Source organism: Macrobrachium nipponense, chromosome 18, assembly GCF_015104395.2.
Source record: "Macrobrachium nipponense isolate FS-2020 chromosome 18, ASM1510439v2, whole genome shotgun sequence".
In the NCBI taxonomy this organism is placed as follows: Eukaryota; Metazoa; Arthropoda; class Malacostraca; order Decapoda; family Palaemonidae; genus Macrobrachium; species Macrobrachium nipponense.
This window is the reverse complement of record NC_087211.1, coordinates 20455644-20473354: the sequence shown is the minus strand read 5'-3', so window position 1 is coordinate 20473354 and position 17711 is coordinate 20455644. Positions and strand designations below refer to the sequence as shown.

The 17711-nt window shown below is 46.7% G+C and overlaps 1 protein-coding gene across 2 annotated transcripts in view; it reads right to left on the bottom strand.

The window, feature by feature from the left end:
- LOC135196910 (uncharacterized) overlaps positions 1-17711 on the bottom strand; it is a 174059-nt gene that overhangs the window by 118299 nt on the left and 38049 nt on the right. The window contains exon 2 of one of the 2 annotated variants that reach the window (XM_064223726.1): positions 1156-1347. The exons of the other annotated variant lie outside the window; for it this stretch is intronic. The gene's annotated coding sequence lies outside the window, so the exon portion shown is untranslated. The remainder of the gene's footprint in view (positions 1-1155; positions 1348-17711) is intronic. 2 annotated transcript variants of the gene reach the window in all.

Here is a 17711-nt window from a genome sequence, read left to right as displayed (position 1 = left end):
CGTTAGGTACTCGAGTTCTACGGGTGAGGGGGCATGCCAACCATCCTCACCCTCCATCAAATCCAATGAACAAGTCCAAATCATGTCCAAAACCAATCCAATCATCAAACATAAAATCCGTGCATATTAAAAAAATTTTTTTTTTTTTTATAGAAGGAGGAAGCAGAAGGAAGAAAAGTTTTAGTAAAAGGAAAAGGGCTGACTCATTTAGTTGGATCAACAGCTGGGCACCAAGGCCCAGCAAGAAAGTAGTTCCCACCAGGCATCAGGGCCCAGCTGCTGAACCCTAAGCCCCCCATCCTCGGCAAGGCTTCAGCATCTGGGGGGTTAATACCCTGAGTTACAGTAGCTTTCTCATTCCAGACCTTAGTTGATGAGTTTGTTTAACTCATTGTGCACCCTATATCTATACAATTTTCATAATTCTGATATCCTTTGCACTCACATCTTCCCACACTATACTTTCCAATACATAGTCCTGCATAATGCAGTTAGTTTTAGCAACCATACCTTATCTTTTGTGAAGTTCATTACCAAATGGTTTTTTAGAACTTTGTTTCAGCAGTGACCAAATTGTGGAATGATGTTACTGGTCATGTAGCTGAATCGCTGAAGCTTCAGAAATTCAAACAGTATGCAAAAACTTTATTACTGAGCATGTTCATGTGAGTCTCATTTCACTTTGTTTGATCTTATTTGTTTTTGTTATTTCATAAGGTTATTCTTTACTTTACTTCTGCACTTCTTTCTCCAAACTAGGCTGCTTTCTCTCTCCAAGTCTTTAGGATTGCAGCATTCTGCTTCAACAACTTTGGGTTGTAGTTTTGTTAATGTCAATAATGAGGTCTCTACTCAAGATCATATACTATACTACTTTCCTTGGGGAGCTGATTTTACTTGGAAAGGTTTAAAATCTACCAAGATTACAACTGCTACAACCAAAATTTTAAGTTGAGGCTGTTTCAAGTCTTCTCTAAACAACAAGGGCAGACAACCCTATAGGCCTCCTGGAACCCCAGCCAGTTCCTCTCTCACCACTCCAACCAGACCTGCTACTCTAAGGCCTAATGTTTACCACTCTGTTTAATTAGGGGGGAGAAGATCTGGGTTAAAATTATATCTTTTATTATAAAATAAGGTTTTATTTATACTTACCACAGTAATTACTTAGCTACGAATTTCTAAGTACTGGTAGCTAAAATATGCAAACTGCGGTAGCGATTCTTTTGTTTTGGTGCATGTCAGTACCCCCATCCACTACTGGGGAATAGGTAAACAACTCGGCAAAGTGGCTCAATTTATTTATGCCTCATCATCCATGAGAGGGGAGGAGGGTGGGCTCTCATTCTGTAATTACATAATTGGTAAATATGAATAGAACCTTATGTTATCATAAAAGTATTTTCATTTAAGTAACTTACCACATAATTACATAACTGATTGCTAGGAGGTGGGATTCATGGATGAAAATCTATCACAATTATAAATGATTTACAGCATGCAAATATGATATTTTTAAAATAAAATAAGGTTTTATTTATACTTACCAAGCAATTATTCAGCTGTAGGATTTCTACGCAAGGCAGACTAAACTTCAAAATTTCTCGGTGGCGCCGCCATCGTTGGCGTAGGTAACCAGTTACCGCCCACTTCTGGTAAACAGTTATGACGTCGTCAAACCTCTCAAATGGATTTTGGCCGAAAATTCCACCTTTGGGTGTGGAGGAAGGGCTCGAATCAAATAATTGCTTGGTAAGTGTGAATAAAACATTATTCTATTATAAAAATGATATTGTCATGATACAATAAAGTTTGTTCATACTTACCTGGCAGATATATATATAGCTGTATTCTCTGACGTTCGACAGAATTTCCAAAGTCCCGGCACACGCAGTGGTCGGCCAGGTGGTTAGTACCCATTCCCGCCGCTGGGAGGCGGGCTTCACGAACCATTCCCATTTTCTATTCAGATTTTTCTAGACCACTGTCCCCTGAGGGGAGGTGGGTGGGTACTTGATTATATATATCTGCCAGGTAAGTATGAACAAACTTTATTGTATCATGACAATATCATTTTGTTCATGACACTTACCTGCCAGATATATATATAGCTGAATCCCACCCTTGGAGGTGGGAAGGGACAGAATAGAAGGATTTTGGAAACAAATTACATGCAGATGATTGACATTTTGGTTCCTTACCTGTTAGCATAGCTGACTTCATGATTACTGTCACCCAAGTCTGCTTCTGCTTTACTAGAGTTTCCAGCAAGGTAGTGACCTGTATAGCTGGAGAGTTCTAGATGATCTGTCAACGGGAGCGTGACCACAATGCGACTAGACCATTTTGACCATACTCTGAGGACAACGAAGCATAAACAATACCACCTGACCTAGCCCAACTAAGTTAGTCCCATAACTTTTAGGCTAAATAAAGGGAAGTCCACCTCAAGCGGCGACCCTACAACCATAAAAAACAACACCATAAATTAAAAGCACACCTATCCATTTTCTAAAGGATGGGAATCGTGCCGCTTCATGTCCCGATTACTATATCTGCGGAAATGTACGGTCCCAGCGAATAGCAATTCTCATATGTCGCTTTCGCATCTCTGAGGTAATGTGAAGCGAACACAGAGTTGCTTCGCCAATATGTGGCACTCAAGATATCACTGAGTGCCATATTCTTTTGGAAAGCCACCGAAGTCGCTATAGCTCTGACTTCGTGAGCTTTAATCTTCAAAAGACTAAGGTCACTATCTGGACAGGACGCTTGAGCCTCCCTGATGGTGCTTCTTAAGAAGAACACTAGAGCGTTCTTCGACATTGGTAATTCTGGTCTCCTGACCGAGCACCACAGGTTATCCGACGGACCTCTACATTGTTTAGTTTTTGCCAGATAAAACTTGAGAGCCCTGACAGGGCACAGGACTCTCTCTGGTTCTCGTCCGGTGATCTCTGATAACCCCTTGATTTCAAAGCTCTTGGGCCAGGGGTTGGACGGGTTTTCGTTCTTAACTAAGAACGAGGGACTCAGAGAACACACCGCATTGTGTTCTCTGAAGCCCACATGCTTACTCATGGCCTGAATCTCGCTAACCCTTTTCGCTGTTGCCAAAGCGGTTAGGAAGACAGCCTTTCTAGTTAGATCCCTCATCGAGGCAGCATGCAAAGGTTCAAATGGGCTTGACATTAGAAATTTCAAGACAACATCCAGATTCCATGACGGAATTCTAGGTTGTGGAATCTTTGAGGTTTCGAAAGACCTCAAAAGATCGTGCAGATCCTTATTATTCGACAAATCCAAGCCCGTGTCGGAAGACTGTCGACAGCATGCTTTTGTAGCCTTTGATTGTGGGCACTGAAAGCTTGTCAATATTTCTAAGGTGTAGAAGGAAATCGGCAATCTGGCTCACAGAGGTCGTGGAGGAGGAAACATCTCTCCTCTTACACCATCTCCTAAAAACAGCCCACTTCGATTGGTAAACAGCTTGAGAGGATGTTCTTCTAGCTCTTGCCACTGCTCTTGAAAAACCTCTCGCTCTGGCCAACTTTTTGATAGTCTGAATGCAGTCAGACTCAGAGCGGAGAGGTTTTTGTGATACCTCTCGAAGTGGGGCTGTTTGAGTAGATCGATTCTTTCTGGTAGAGTCCTTGGATAGTCTACCAGAAAAGACATGACCTCTGCGAACCAGTCGTTTGCAGGCCAAAATGGGGCGATTAGAGTCATTCTTGCTCCTTCTGAAGCCGCAAACTTCCTTATCACCTCTCCCAGGAGTTTGAATGGAGGAAAGGCGTAGAGATCCATTCCCTTCCAATTCCATAGCATGGCATCTATCGCTATCGCTCCTGGGTCGAGAACCGGGGAGCAGTAAATTGGGAGCCTCTTTGTCTTCGATGTCGCGAAGAGGTCTACTAATGGCCTCCCCCAAAGTCTCCACAACTCCCGGCAAACTTCTGAATGGAGAGTCCACTCGGTCGGAAGCAGCTGATGTTGACGACTGAGAAGGTCTGCCCGAACATTCTGCACTCCTGACACGAACCTTGTTAGCAACGTTACATCTCTCATCTTCGCCCAGAGCAAGATATTCCTCGCTATCTCGAACAGGGATCGAGAATGAGTCCCTCCCTGTTTCTTGATATATGCGAGAGCCGTGGTGTTGTCCGAGTTGATCTGGACAATCCGTCCTATAATTCTTCCCTCAAATAATTGCAGAGCCAATCAAATTGCTTCTAATTCCTTGAGGTTTATGTGCCAGGACCTCTGTTCCCCTCTCCAGAGGCCTGACACTTCCTCCTCCCCCAGTGTTGCTCCCCAGCCTGTCATGGACGCGTCTGAGAACAACACTAGGTCTGGGCTCAGAAGCTTGAGGGACAGTCCTTCTGATAACTTGACGGGATCGAACCACCACTTCAAATGGTCTTTGACCGACTGAGAGATTCTCAAAATTTCGTTCAAGTCTTTTTTTGTTCTTCCAGTTGTCTGCTATGAAAAACTGAAGCGGCCTGAGGTGCAGCCTTCCCAGAGAAACAAATTTCTCCAGCAAGAAAATGGTCCCCAGCAGACTCATCCATTCCCTCGCTGAGCATATTTCCTTCTCTAAGAAGACTGATACTTTTTCTAAGCATTTCAGCTGACGTTCCATGGATGGAAAAGCTTGAAAAGCCACTGAATCCATCTGAATCCCCAGATACACGATGGACTGTGTTGGGATCAGATGGGATTTCTCGAAATTGACGAGAAGGCCTAGGGCTTTTGTCAGCTGTAACGTTGTGTGAAGGTCCTCCAGACACTTTGTCTTGCAAGACGACCGGATGAGCCAATCGTCTAGATAGAGTGAGACTCTTATCTTCGAAAGATGAAGCCATTTTGCTACGTTTTGCATCAAAAACATGAAAACCATCGGAGCTGTACTTAGTCTGAAGCAGAGGGCTCTGAATTGGAAGACCTGTCCTTTTAAGACGAATCTGAGGTACTTCCTGGACCGAGGATGGATCGGGACATGGAAGTATGCGTCTTGGAGATCCAAGGACACCATCCAGTCCCCTGGTCTTAGTGTTGCTAAAACAGACTGTGAAGTTTCCATCTTGAATTTTTCTTTCCTTACGAAAAGATTCAGTCTGCTCACATCCAGGACAGGTCTCCATCCCCCAGACTGCTTCGGAACCAGGAATAACCTGTTGTAAAAGCCTGGGGAATTCAATGATAGAACCCGCTCTACCGCTCTCTTCTCTAACATTTGATCCAAAAGATCTAACAGGATCTGTTGTTTCGAAGTCTGGTAAGATGGCGACAGATCTATCGGTTCCGTGCTTAATGGAGGTCTTGAGAGGAGCGGGATCTTGTAACCGTTCTTGATAACTTCGAGTGACCAACTGTTCGCTCCTCTTATCCTCCATGCTTCTGCGAAGAGAGCGAGTCTCGCTCCGACCGGTGTCTGAAGGGTAGATAAGTCATTTCTTTCCCCTAGACTTTGATGGGGCTCTGCCTCTAGGGAAGGTCTTCCCCCGAGTGGAGGCTCTCGAGGGAGCTCTGCCACGAAAGGGCTTAAAATTCTTCCTGGAAACTTGCGTAGTCCGGGAAGAGGGATGGGCAGCAGGACGTTTTGAGGATTGGGATAGTAGGTCCTGCGTTGCTTTTTCTTGAAGATTCACTGATAGATCTTTTATCATTGATTGAGGAAAAAGATGAGCCGAAAAAGGGGCGAACAACAGTTCTGCTTTCTGTGCGGGCGATACTGATTTCGATGTAAAGCTGCAGTAAAGCGCACGTTTCTTAAGGACTCCCGACGCAAAATGTGATGCCAATTCGTCAGAGCCATCTCTTACTGCTTTGTCCATACATGACAAAATACTAGATAATTCCTCTAAAGAAATAGAGTCTGGACTTCTAGACTGCATATCTAAGACTCCCAGACACCAGTCAAGGAAGTTAAAAACTTCCAGTGTCCTGTAAATACCCTTAAGATGATGGTCTGTTTCCATCATCGTCCAGGATACTTTTGCTGACGGAAGGTAAGATCTTCTCGGCGCATCCACCAAATTAGAGAAATCACCTTGAGCGGAGGCAGGGATCCTCAAACCTGCTTCCTCCTCCGTTTCATACCAGATTCCTCCTCTACCACTAAGTTTTGCGGGGGGAAGAGCAAATGAAGTCTTGCCCTTCGCCTTCTTGGATTCCATCCAATCGTGGATCCTTTTGAACGCCCTTTTTGTGGAGAGTGACGTGGCCATCTTCACAAATCCTGGTGTCTTCCTTGCCTTCGATGAAGATAGTTGGTAAGGCGGAGAGAGAGGAACCGGAGCTTGAAACTTATTAGGAAACAAGTCTTTCAAAAGGCGAGTCAGGGTTTTATAATCTGAAGAAGATGAGGCTGAAGACTCTTCCTCATCCTCAGGACCAGGGTCAGTTGAATCTTCTTCTTCCAAAGGAACAGCAGAGGTGTCCTGTTTCGAGCGAGAAGAGACTAAGCTCTTATTTCCCTGAAGAATTTTCAAAGAGGAAATTAGAGTATGTTCTCCTATCAGCGTCGAATTTCTATCAAGTTCCTGTAAAGGAACGTCATGAGGTGCGTCCTGGAGAACTCTCTCTTGACGAGAGTTCAAACGAGGCTTTTGTCTAAATTCTTGAAGAGTATAGATCGCTCACTCGTCTGAGGAGTGTCCTGCCTCGTATTTCTGCGAGCGTCCTGACTTTTAGAACGCCTAGCGTCCTCAAACGCATACTCATGAGCGTCTTTTATCTTCCTCCTGGCGAGCGTCCTGACTTGAAGGACGTCGAGCGCTTAGCAAAGTCTTCTTAAAATCATGACGTATAGCGTCATGACGTCTAGGATGTTTAGCATCTTCAGAATCTGCATCGTGAGTTTCTTGTCGAGTAACCCGATGCTTGTGATATCGAGCACCCAGCGAAGCGTCCTCACGAGCATCCTGAACAGTTTCACGATGAGTAAGACGTCGAGTTTCTCTAACTAAGCCTTTGCGCACCTGTTGAGGAGCGACATTATAAGTAGACTGCAGTGCGGAATCAACGTTGTCCTTAGAAGCTTCTCGATACCTAAATCTTACGTTCTGAGCGGTTTCTTGAAAGACCGGAGGACGAGCGTGATGAGAAAGGTCTTTACGGGATTCTTGCCGAGTGTCTCGACACTTAATTGCTTCTGGAGGAGTGTCCCGCCGAGTAGAAGCCTTGACAGAAGTTTCTCTAAAAGTTCTATGGCGCTGGAGACTCTCCCTACGTTCTCCATTATCAACATCATCTTCCTCCGGTCAAACATCGCCGAAGCGAGTCCTCTGAGCGTTCTGCCAACTCCTGACAGTCTCCAGGCATGAAGATGAAGCATGTGGAGCCTCTGATGGAACCGATGAAAATGGGGTTGTTTGAGAAGATCTGGTCTCTCTGGCAGGCAAATGGGGGGTTCCACCAGTGCTTCCAGAAGGTCGGGAAACCACTCCTTCTGTGGCCAGAAGGGGGCGATCAAGGTGAGATCCAGACGCTTGGTTGCCCTCACTTTGTTGAGGACTGACCTCACCAGAGAGAACGGAGGAAAAGCATAGGCTTGAAGTCCCTCCCAGTCCTGCAAAAGAGAGTCTGTCCCGGCACTCTGAGGAGTCTGGTAAGGGGCGAAGAATATCTGGCACCGAAAATTCAGTGGGGTGGCAAACAGATCGACTGTGACAGGCCATTTCTTCCTGAGGCTGTCGAAGACTTCCTGGCAAAGTGTCCACTCCGACCCTTGAACTTCGTTCGGTCTCGACAAGGCGTCTGCTAAGACGTTGTGATGGCCCAGGATAAACTGAGGGACCAACGTAATCCCCCTGTCTTCTGCCCAACACAGGATTGATCGGGCTTCTTGAGTGAGAAGATCCGACTGTGTGCCGCCTTGGTTTCTCAAGTACGAGACTGCTGTGGTGTTGTCAACAAAGATCGCGACAACCGACTCCAACAGTTGTTCCTGAAATGAAAGAAGGCCTAGGTACACTGCCCTCAGTTCCCTCCAATTTATTGACATGATCCTCTCCTCCTCTAACCAAAGGCCCGAAGCGGCTTCGGAGCCCAGGTGTGCGCCCCAACCTTGATCCGAGGCGTCTGACCAAAACATTAGGTCCGGAGGAACCGAAAGAAGAGATGTCCCTGACTTGAGGCGGTGAACTTGCATCCACCAACGGAGATCCTTCCGACATTGTGGAGAAGAGGCGACTATCGTGTCCTCGGACACGAAATCCCATGACTGACGAAGTGTCGACTGAAGGGACCTCATTCTGAGACGACCTAACCGGGACCAGTTGGATGAGGGATGACAAATGGCCCAGGAGAGACCTCCAAAGAGAAACTGCTTGCGTTACGGAGGACAAAAATTCTTTGATCAGACTCAGAAGCTTGTCTATCCGTTTCTGAGCGGGAGAAGCCCTCAAAATCTGGGAATTCAAAACAATCCCCAGATAAGTCATGATCTGGCAAGGGATTAGATTGGACTTGTTGAGGTTGACACGAATGCCCAACTCGACACAAAGAGACAGAACTATCTCCCTCGACCGGAGACATTTCTCTAGAGATTCGGCCTGGACTAGCCAATCGTCCAGATACCGAAGCATCCTTACATTTAACTGATGCAGAATAGCTGAAACAGGAGCCATCACCCGAGAAAAGACCTGTGGAGCAGTGGTGAGGCCGAAACAAAGAGTCTTGAACTGGAAAACTCCCGAGTCCGTGAAAAACCGAAGGTAAGGTCTGCTTCTTGGATGGATGGGGATTTGCAGATAAGCATCCTGCAGATCGATGGAAATCATCCAGTCTCCCCTCCTGACAGATGAAAGAACCGTCTGGACCGTCTCCATCCTGAACTTGGACTTTAGAATGAACTTGTTCAAAACCGAAAGATCTATGATGGGGCGCCAGGCACCCGAGGCCTTTAGAACTACAAACATCCGAGAGTAAAACCCGGGAGAAGGAGGAGCTCGCTCTATGGCATCCTTCTCCAAGAGGGCCGAAAGCTCCTTCTCCAAGGCTTGACCCCTGATTGAGTGAGGGGAATAACTGCTGAACTCGCGAGGACGATTGGAAAGTGGAGGTCTGGAAACAAAAGGGATCTCGTAACCTTCCTTCAGGACCTCCACCACCCAAGCATCCACCGCTCTCCCCTGCCAAGCTGACCAATGGCGGGAGAGACAAGCTCCTACTGCGGTCTCCAGGCGAGGTGATGACTCCTACTTCCGAAAATTCTTACGCAGAGACAAGGAAGAAGAAGAAGAAGAAGGTCCTCTGGAGGTTGAGCTCTTTCTCTGCCCTTAGAGCCACGCCAAGAACCTCTCCCGCGTTTCAAAGGGTGAGCACCAGAGGATGAAGAAGATTCAGGCACCAGCAACCTGAGATGTACTCTGGAAAAAAGAGCCAGGAGGAGGTTGTTGGGCTGGAGCAGAAGGTACAGATCTGGTCCTAAACTTACGCTTACTCCTTGAAGGAAACGGTTGGAAGACCAGAGGAAAAAGCTCTTGATAAGGCCCCGCCCAGTGAGCTTGGGAAGAGGCATCACCTTGATGTTCCTTCAAAACCTCAGAAAGCACAGAAATATCGAAAAGGAAATCGCCAAAAGGAGAAGAGGACAACAGACGGGTTCTCTGAATCTCCGATACAGAGGAGGGTAACTGCGACAAATACAGGTTACGCCTTAGAGAAACAAGAAAGGCCTGCATTGAAGCAGCAAGCTCGTTCTGATGCAGAAGCGATTGAAATGGATGAGCAGAATTTCTCAAAAAGAGGAGCATCAGGAGGAACAAACCCGGAGTCCTTGATATACATTAAAAGCCTCCGAGGGGCCCACATATTGAAGGATTGAGCTTCTTGTAAGGAGCTCATAACAGACTCCATAGCAATAAAATCTTCAATTGAGACAGAGAACGAAGCCTTAGAAGGCAAGGGTTGACTTGAAAGTCGGACAAAATCAGGATTTGGCTTGGGGGGTCGAGAGAATGAAGAATCATCCGCCACCTGGTAAACTCCTCTCCGGTGTCGTAGAAGAGAAGAGAGCTTCCTCTTCCCTTCCCCGATCACCTTCGAAAGTTTAGCGGCAACGTCCGCCCTCACTCTCGCGAACCTCTGGGCAAAGGGAACAAAACGTAAAAATTCCCGTGACCGGGAAGGACCGTCAAGAAAAATCCCTTCTGTAATACAACGAGGCGGAGGCTGCTTCTGCTCTTTAGGCCTCGCCTGAGGAAGAAAACTCAAAATCAAATCAAAAATTTCTTGAATTCTACATCATGACATCCATTCGAGGAAACATCAATATCACACGAATCCGCGTCATCATCATCATCATCGTCAGATCCTAACTTAGAAACTTCCCCTGAAGTAAAATCCTGATGACTAGCTATCTTAGGTCTGACACTAATATCCCTCCCCCCTTCTCCTAAATAAGCGCCCTTTGGCACTGTTACGGGACTAACAGGGGACACGTTGGGTAAAGATTCATTAGGCACCTGCCCGGACCGGATCCCCCCTAGGCCTTCGCCACGACGGGGTTCACAAGCCGGGGTATCTGTCGCACCGTTACCCATGGTGCTGTCGACAGGTACCTGACGAGGAGCTGAAAATGAATCTAAGTGTGTTAGACATTCTAGTAAAGGCTTCTTGAAAATTCTCTGACAGATTGTTAAACTTAGCTGAAATATCTCTATCTAGACTAAGCTGTAATTTCTTAAAATTCTGTTTCCAGGTAGTTTCCATTGCCAAAATCTTTGAATCCACATCAGAAATAACTTCACTAATTACCGGTTGTACAGGGGGCAAAGCATCAATTAATTCGGAATCGGAGTCGTACGATACCGAAACCGAAGAGCCAGAACCATGAGCGCCCAAGTCAAAGAATTCGTTAGATACAGTTCTAGCAATCGATTTCTTTTTCTCCTTAACCGATCTTTTACGCTGCAAGATTGTTTGGCGTTTCATATAAGCAGTCATATCCTCATCAGACCAGGGCTTACATACGTCACAACGAGAAGTCAAGTCACAAACCTGTCCACGACAAGAGCTACAAATGTCATGGGGTTCATACTCCCTGCTACTCATCCTTGTCCCACAAACCGGGCAGTTCCTGATGTTGCTGGCAGAAGGAAGCATCGTAATTTCTTGGTAATCCATTGTAGAATTGGACAGGTCAGTAGTTCCGGGTCGCGCAAAAGTTCGTAATTTAAGATAAGAACCACAACAGTAATCAAAGTTAATTCACTATTTCGTGATGTAATGCGTGAGTGGTAATTCATATAAAGTCTCATTTAACAAATAATGAAAGCTTTAAAGGCACAAAAATGTTTAAGGAAATTTATAGAGCGGCCGTGATGTAAACAACACGGGCGCTCGTTAACAACTGATTTGAGGGAAGGTTTTCGTATCTGTCAATGACAGTGTTGCCAACTGGCGGACAGAATAGGAGGTAACAGGGTTGCCAATGTGGTAAATTTTGGTGCGGTTTTTGGGGATTTAGGGCTAGATAAATTATATTAAGGTAATGTTTATTAATACCATAAGTTGTTAGAAGGACCTCGACATTACTTTAGAACCCTGACAGGACACAGGACTCTCTCTGGCTCTCGTCCAATGATTTCCCCCATACCCTTAATCTCAAAACTTCTGGGCCAAGGGTTGGAAGGATTCTCATTTTTAGCTAGAAACGTCGGGCTTAATGAGCAGACTGCATTATGCCCCTTAAATCCAATATGCTTGCTAAAAGCTTGAATTTCGCTAACCCTCTTCGCCGTCACCAGAGCAGTTAGGAAAACAGTTTTCTTAGTAAGATCTCTTAACGATGCATTTTGAAGCGGTTCAAACCAACTGGACATTAGGAATTTAAGGACTACGTCCAAATTCCAAGACGGTAATTTAGGTTGAGGAATCTTTGTAGTTTCAAAAGACCTTAATAGATCGTGAATATCTTTGTCATTTGCCAAATCAATTCCTCTATGTCTAAAGACTACAGATAACACACTTCTGTAGCCTTTGATTGTCGAGACTGCAAGCTTCAAGTCGTTCTTTAGGTAAAATAAAAAGTCCGCTATTTGGCTCACAGAGGTCGTGGTAGAGGAAATGCCCTTCCTTCTGCACCAACTCCTAAACGTAGCCCACTTTGATTGGTACACTGCAAGAGTGGAAGCCCTTCTTGCATTGGCAATAGCTCTTGCCACAGGTCTTGAAAAACCTCTTGCTCTGGCCAACTTTTTGATAGTCTGAATGCAGTCAGACTCAGAGCGGGGAGGTTTTTGTGGTACCTCTCGAAGTGGGGCTGTTTGAGTAGATCTGTCCTCGAAGGCAGTGTCCTCGGGAAGTCTACTACGAAGGACATGACCTCTGTGAACCATTCTTTTTGTCGGCCAGTTAAGGGGCGATTAACGTCATTCTCGTCCCTTCTGAAGTCGCAAATTTTTCTCATCACTTCTCCCAGGATCTTGAACGGGGGAAAGGCGTACAGATCCATCCCTGTCCAGTCCCAGAGAAGGGCATCTATTGCTATTGCTCCCGGATCGAGCACCGGGGAGCAGTACAGCGGAAGCCTCTTTGTTCTCGCTGTTGCAAAGACGTCTACTAGAGGACGTCCCCACAACTTCCACAGCTCTTGGCACACCTCCTGATGTAGAGTCCACTCGGTCGGCAGCAGTTGACCTTGCCGACTGAGGAGATTAGCACGGACGTTCTCCACGCCTGCAACGAATCTCGTCAGAATCGTTACGTTTTGTGTTTTCGCCCACAACAAGATCTCTCTCGCTAGGTTGAACAATGATCGAGAGTGAGTCCCTCCTTGTTTTTTTATGTATGCCAGAGCTGTGGTGTTGTCCGAATTTATCTGAACTATCTTGTGTGAGACTTTGTCTTCGAACAATTGTAGAGCCAAGTATATGGCCGATAGTTCTTTGAGATTTATGTGCCAGTACACCTGTTCCCCTCTCCAGGTGCCTGACACTTCTTCCCCCCCTAGTGTAGCTCCCCACCCCGTGGTGGATGCGTCGGAGAACAACACTAGGTCGGGGCTCTGAAGTTTGAGGGATACTCCTTCCGAAAGTTTTAAGGGATCGAGCCACCACTTTAGGTGATCCTTTACTTCTCTTGGAATTCTTAAAATTGCATCTAAATTTTCTTTGTCCTTCCAATTCTCCATCAGGAAAAACTGGAGAGGTCTGAGATGTAGTCTCCCCAAGGAAACAAACTTCTCCAGCGAGGAAATGGTCCCCAGCAGACTCATCCATTCCCTCACCGAGCATGATTCTTTCCTTAAGAAGACTGATATTTTGTCTAATCCTTGTTGTTGACGTCCCTGGGATGGAAAAGCTCGAAAAGCCACTGAATCCATCTGAATCCCCAGATACACGATGGACTGTGTGGGGATCAGTTGTGACTTTTCGAAATTCACCAGAAGTCCCAGGGACTTCGCTAGAGTTAAGGTTGATTGAAGGTCCTTCAGACACTTTTCTTTCGATGATGCTCGAATGAGCCAGTCGTCTAGATATAGAGAGATCCTGACGTTTGCAAGATGAAGCCACCTCGCCACATTCTTCATTAAAATTGTGAAGATCATTGGTGCCGTACTCAATCCGAAGCAAAGAGCTCTGAATTGGAAAACTCTTCCCTTCATGACAAAACGCAGATACTTCCTCGATTGGGGATGAATCGGGACGTGGAAATAAGCGTCTTGAAGGTCTAATGACACCATCCAATCGCCTTGTCTTAAGGCCCCAAGCACTGACTGAGGTGTCTCCATCTTGAACCTGTGTCTCTCTATAAAAAGATTTAGACTGCTCACATCTAAAACTGGCCTCCAACCTCCCGACTGTTTCGGTACCAGGAATAACCTGTTGTAGAAACCCGGGGATTGTCGCACAAGATCTGTTGTTTTTCCAGCTGGTACGAAGGTGATAGATCCCTGGGCGTCGTGCACAGCGGAGGCGGCTTCAGGAATGGTATTTTGTATCCTCGCTCGATGACATTGAGTGACCAGGTGTCTGCCTCTATCTTCCTCCAGGCTTCTGCAAATAACTGAAGCCTGGCTCCTACTGGTGTCTGAAGGACTACATTCTCATTTCCTACCTCTGGGTTTAGACGGGGCTCTACCTCTGGAAAGGCCTCTTCCTCGAGGAGGAGGTCTTGAGGAAGCCCCACCTCGAAAGGGCTTTATTTTCTTGGAAAACTGTGTTCTTGCAGAAGTCGAAGGAACTACAGGACGTCTAGAAGATTGCTCTAAGAGGTCCTGAGTAGCTTTTTCTTGCAGACTGCCGGCTACATCTTTAATCATAGCCTGGGGAAAGAGATGGTTCGAGAGAGGGGCGAAAAGCAAATTTGCCCTCTGTGCTGGAGATACTGACTTTGCGGTGAATTTGCAGTAGAGAGCTCTCTTTTTTAAGAGCCCTGCACAAAAATGCGAAGCTAATTCCTCTGAACCATCTCTGATGGCCTTATCCATACACGCAAGAAGGCTGGATAGCTCCCCCAGGCTAATTGAATCTTGACTACGAGCCTTTGTGTCTAGCAATGTCCCAAGCCACCTCAGTTACCATGAAATTGAACACTTCTATTGTCCGAAAAAGGCCTTTAAGATGGTGGTCCATTTCAGCAGGAGTCCACGCTACTTTTGCTGACGAAAGGAGAGATCTCCTTGGTGCGTCGACTAGACTGGAAAAATCACCTTGCGCAGATGCGGGAGCTCTTAAACCGACATCTTCGCCTGTCTCGTACCAAATGCCTGTCTTGCCGCATAGTCTTGAAGGAGGCTGGGCAAAAGAAGACTTTCCCTGCGCTTTCCTCGACTCCATCCAATCTTGAACGTTTTTGAAAGCTCTTTAGTTGAAAGAGACTTCGTCATCTTAACAAATCCAGGAGTCTTGCTGGTTTTCGACAATGAAAACTGAGAAGGAGGAGAGCGAGGAGCTGCGGGTTGGAATTCGTCTCCAAAAGAAGCCCGAAGCAAGTGAACTAATACTTGATAATCAGAAGAAGCTGACGTAGAAGGTTGATCCTCGTCTGTTTCTTCTGAAATATTACTCAATCCTCCTCCTTCTGTAGGAGCGGCAGAGGGGCCTCCCGAAGAAAGTAGTAGAAGTCCTTTCGGTCCAATCTTTGATGAAGAGCGCTGCTGTGACGTACTAGGTGCGTTCTGTATATTAGTATCCATAGGTTCAGGAATAGAAGTGCTTGTTTCCTGAACAATCTCTTGATGGGAGTCTCTACAATTGTTAGAGTGTAGGCGAGCGTCCGGACAAATATCACGTTGTGAGGCCTGATGAGTGTCCAACAAAGCGTCATTCATAACATCTGTACAGGTGTTTGTAAACTTGTCACACTCGGCGTCCATCCGAGCGCCACACCTGGCGTCCAGCCGAGCGTCACGCTTGACGTCCAGCCGAGCGTCACGCCTAGTGTTCAGCCGAGGCCACGCTTGGCATCCATATAAGCGTCCATATCCTGATTCTCAGCTTGCAAACCGCCTTGTTTCGCAGCAGAAAGAACGTCAATCTTCGAATAAAGCGAGCCCCTATGAGAAGAGAGGGGAGCGCTTCGAAGAGTAGGGCGAGTTTTCTTCCTCTCGATATACGAATCTTTCGGAGTAAGTTCCTCGCGCTCTTTACCCAGCTGCAAGTGAGATGCACGAAATCTAGAGGGCGTAGCAACTGGTGAAAGAGAAGAGCGATCCGAAGAAGCGGGAGACCGCTTAGATCTCTTGATCGGCAATCTATCATCTTTTCTTCTACGACGCGGTTCTACCTCTCTCTCAGCCAGCAACGAAGCAAGTTGTTGTTGCATCGAACGGATGACTCTTTTAGTTGGAGACGATTCCTTTTCAGGTGAAAAGCTGATCCTGTGAGAAGGCGAGGGGCGAGGGGAAGCCCTATTCCTTCTCACACGGACCGACTCAATTTTCTTCTTGGAGCGACTGGGGCGCTCAAAGGCGTCATTGTCGGATGACGTCCTGTTTCTCTTTTGTGGCGTCAATGCCGCAAAACTCTCTGGTGAAGACCGCAAAGCAGCAGAAGAGAAAGGACGTGAAGCGTCCTCCTCCCTGAGACCAAAAATGCTGGCCGCCTGTGCGACAACTTGCGTCTTTGCTCTCTTTTGCGGTGGAGAGTAGTCCACATAAAAAGGCACAGCCCGCAAAGCCGAAGGAGCAAAAGGACGTTCCGCGTCCTCCTCTGAGAAACTACTGACGACGGCCGCCTGTGCGACATCTGACGTCTTAGTTCTTTTCAGAGGATGCGAGTGTCCCCCAAAGCTCCAACTCCTTTGCGGGGAGGATGCCTCCGAAGACGAAAAGCACTCGCGGAGGATACGCGCACAAGCGCGCTCTTTGGCAGCCTGGAGATCGTCGACAGGATATGCCGAAGGGATGCCAGATCGGTGGGGGTTCCCCGTAACCCTCCTTCGGCTTTCGACATGTCCGTCTCCCTGGTCCTGGGAGTTCGACAGAGGTCCAGGCCTAGAGGCATTATAGGGCCGATCTGACGCCCCCTCCACAACACTGGGGGCACTTTCACTGCACTTCACTTCATTACCAATGCTTTTACCCTCCAAAACGAGCCCTTTAGATTCTAGATTTCGTAATGACTCTAGAATCGTAGATAGGGCATTGACCTCCAAAGCTTTTTCAGGGCCCGAAGGCACAACAGAATTAGGTGTTGCACAAACTACTGAAGGAATAGTAGGAGAAATCTTACTACCCTTACTTCTACTGACTGATGCACTCCTGGAGGAAGACCTCCTTATCCTATCGCGCTCCAATTTTCGCACATAGGATTCATAAGCCTTCCAACCTGAATCAGACAGACATTCACACTCCTTACAACGGTCATCTATTACACACACATGGTCTCTACAATTCGTGCATACTGTGTGTGGGTCTACCGAACCTTTCGGTAGCCTCACCTTACAACCTTCCATACAACACACTCTGGTGCTAGTTGAACTAGTCCCAGACATCTTAGTTAAAGAAAAAACCAAACCAAATTCAAAATCCAATCCACTATCAGCGTATGCCTAGTCACGATCCACGTTCAATAACCAAAAGACAAACGGAATACTTAAGTAACAAAGAAGTTTCGAAAATCCTAGACGGAGGTACTGAAAACAGTTGTTATCAGCACCGGCGACAGAAAAACTGTATAGAAAATGGGAATGGTTCCTGACTCCCGCCTCCCAGCGGCAGGAATGGGTACTAACCACCTGGCCGACCACTGCGTGTGCCGGGAGTTTTGAAATTTCTGTCGGACTTCGGAGAAATACAGCTATATATATATCTGCTGGGTAAGTTTCATGAACAAATGGTTGTTTTTGGACATGGCAAACAAGTCAATGGACGGTTTTCCCCAAACCTTCCATAGATCCAGGCAAACTTCAGAGTTCAGCATCCATTCCAACCACAGAACTTGTCTCCTGCTGAGTTCGTCCGCCAGTACATTCATTTTCCCCAGGACAAAATGAGGAACCAGACGGATATAACGAGACTCGAAGGGTAGGACCCCAGAACGACTCGAGCCGGGACGTGGGCTCAGAAGGTTTGTGCTGATGAATCAGCGCAATAACCTCTGCAAACGACCTCTGGAACTCGGGAGTGACTGCGTCTTGAGGAGTAGGACCGTCAAGTCCCTCCAACAAGAACGCCTCTCGAGACCCTCCTCCTTCGGAAGGAGAAACAGCGACAGACCCCTCCTGGTCTCCTCCCGCCCCTTGTGCATACGACC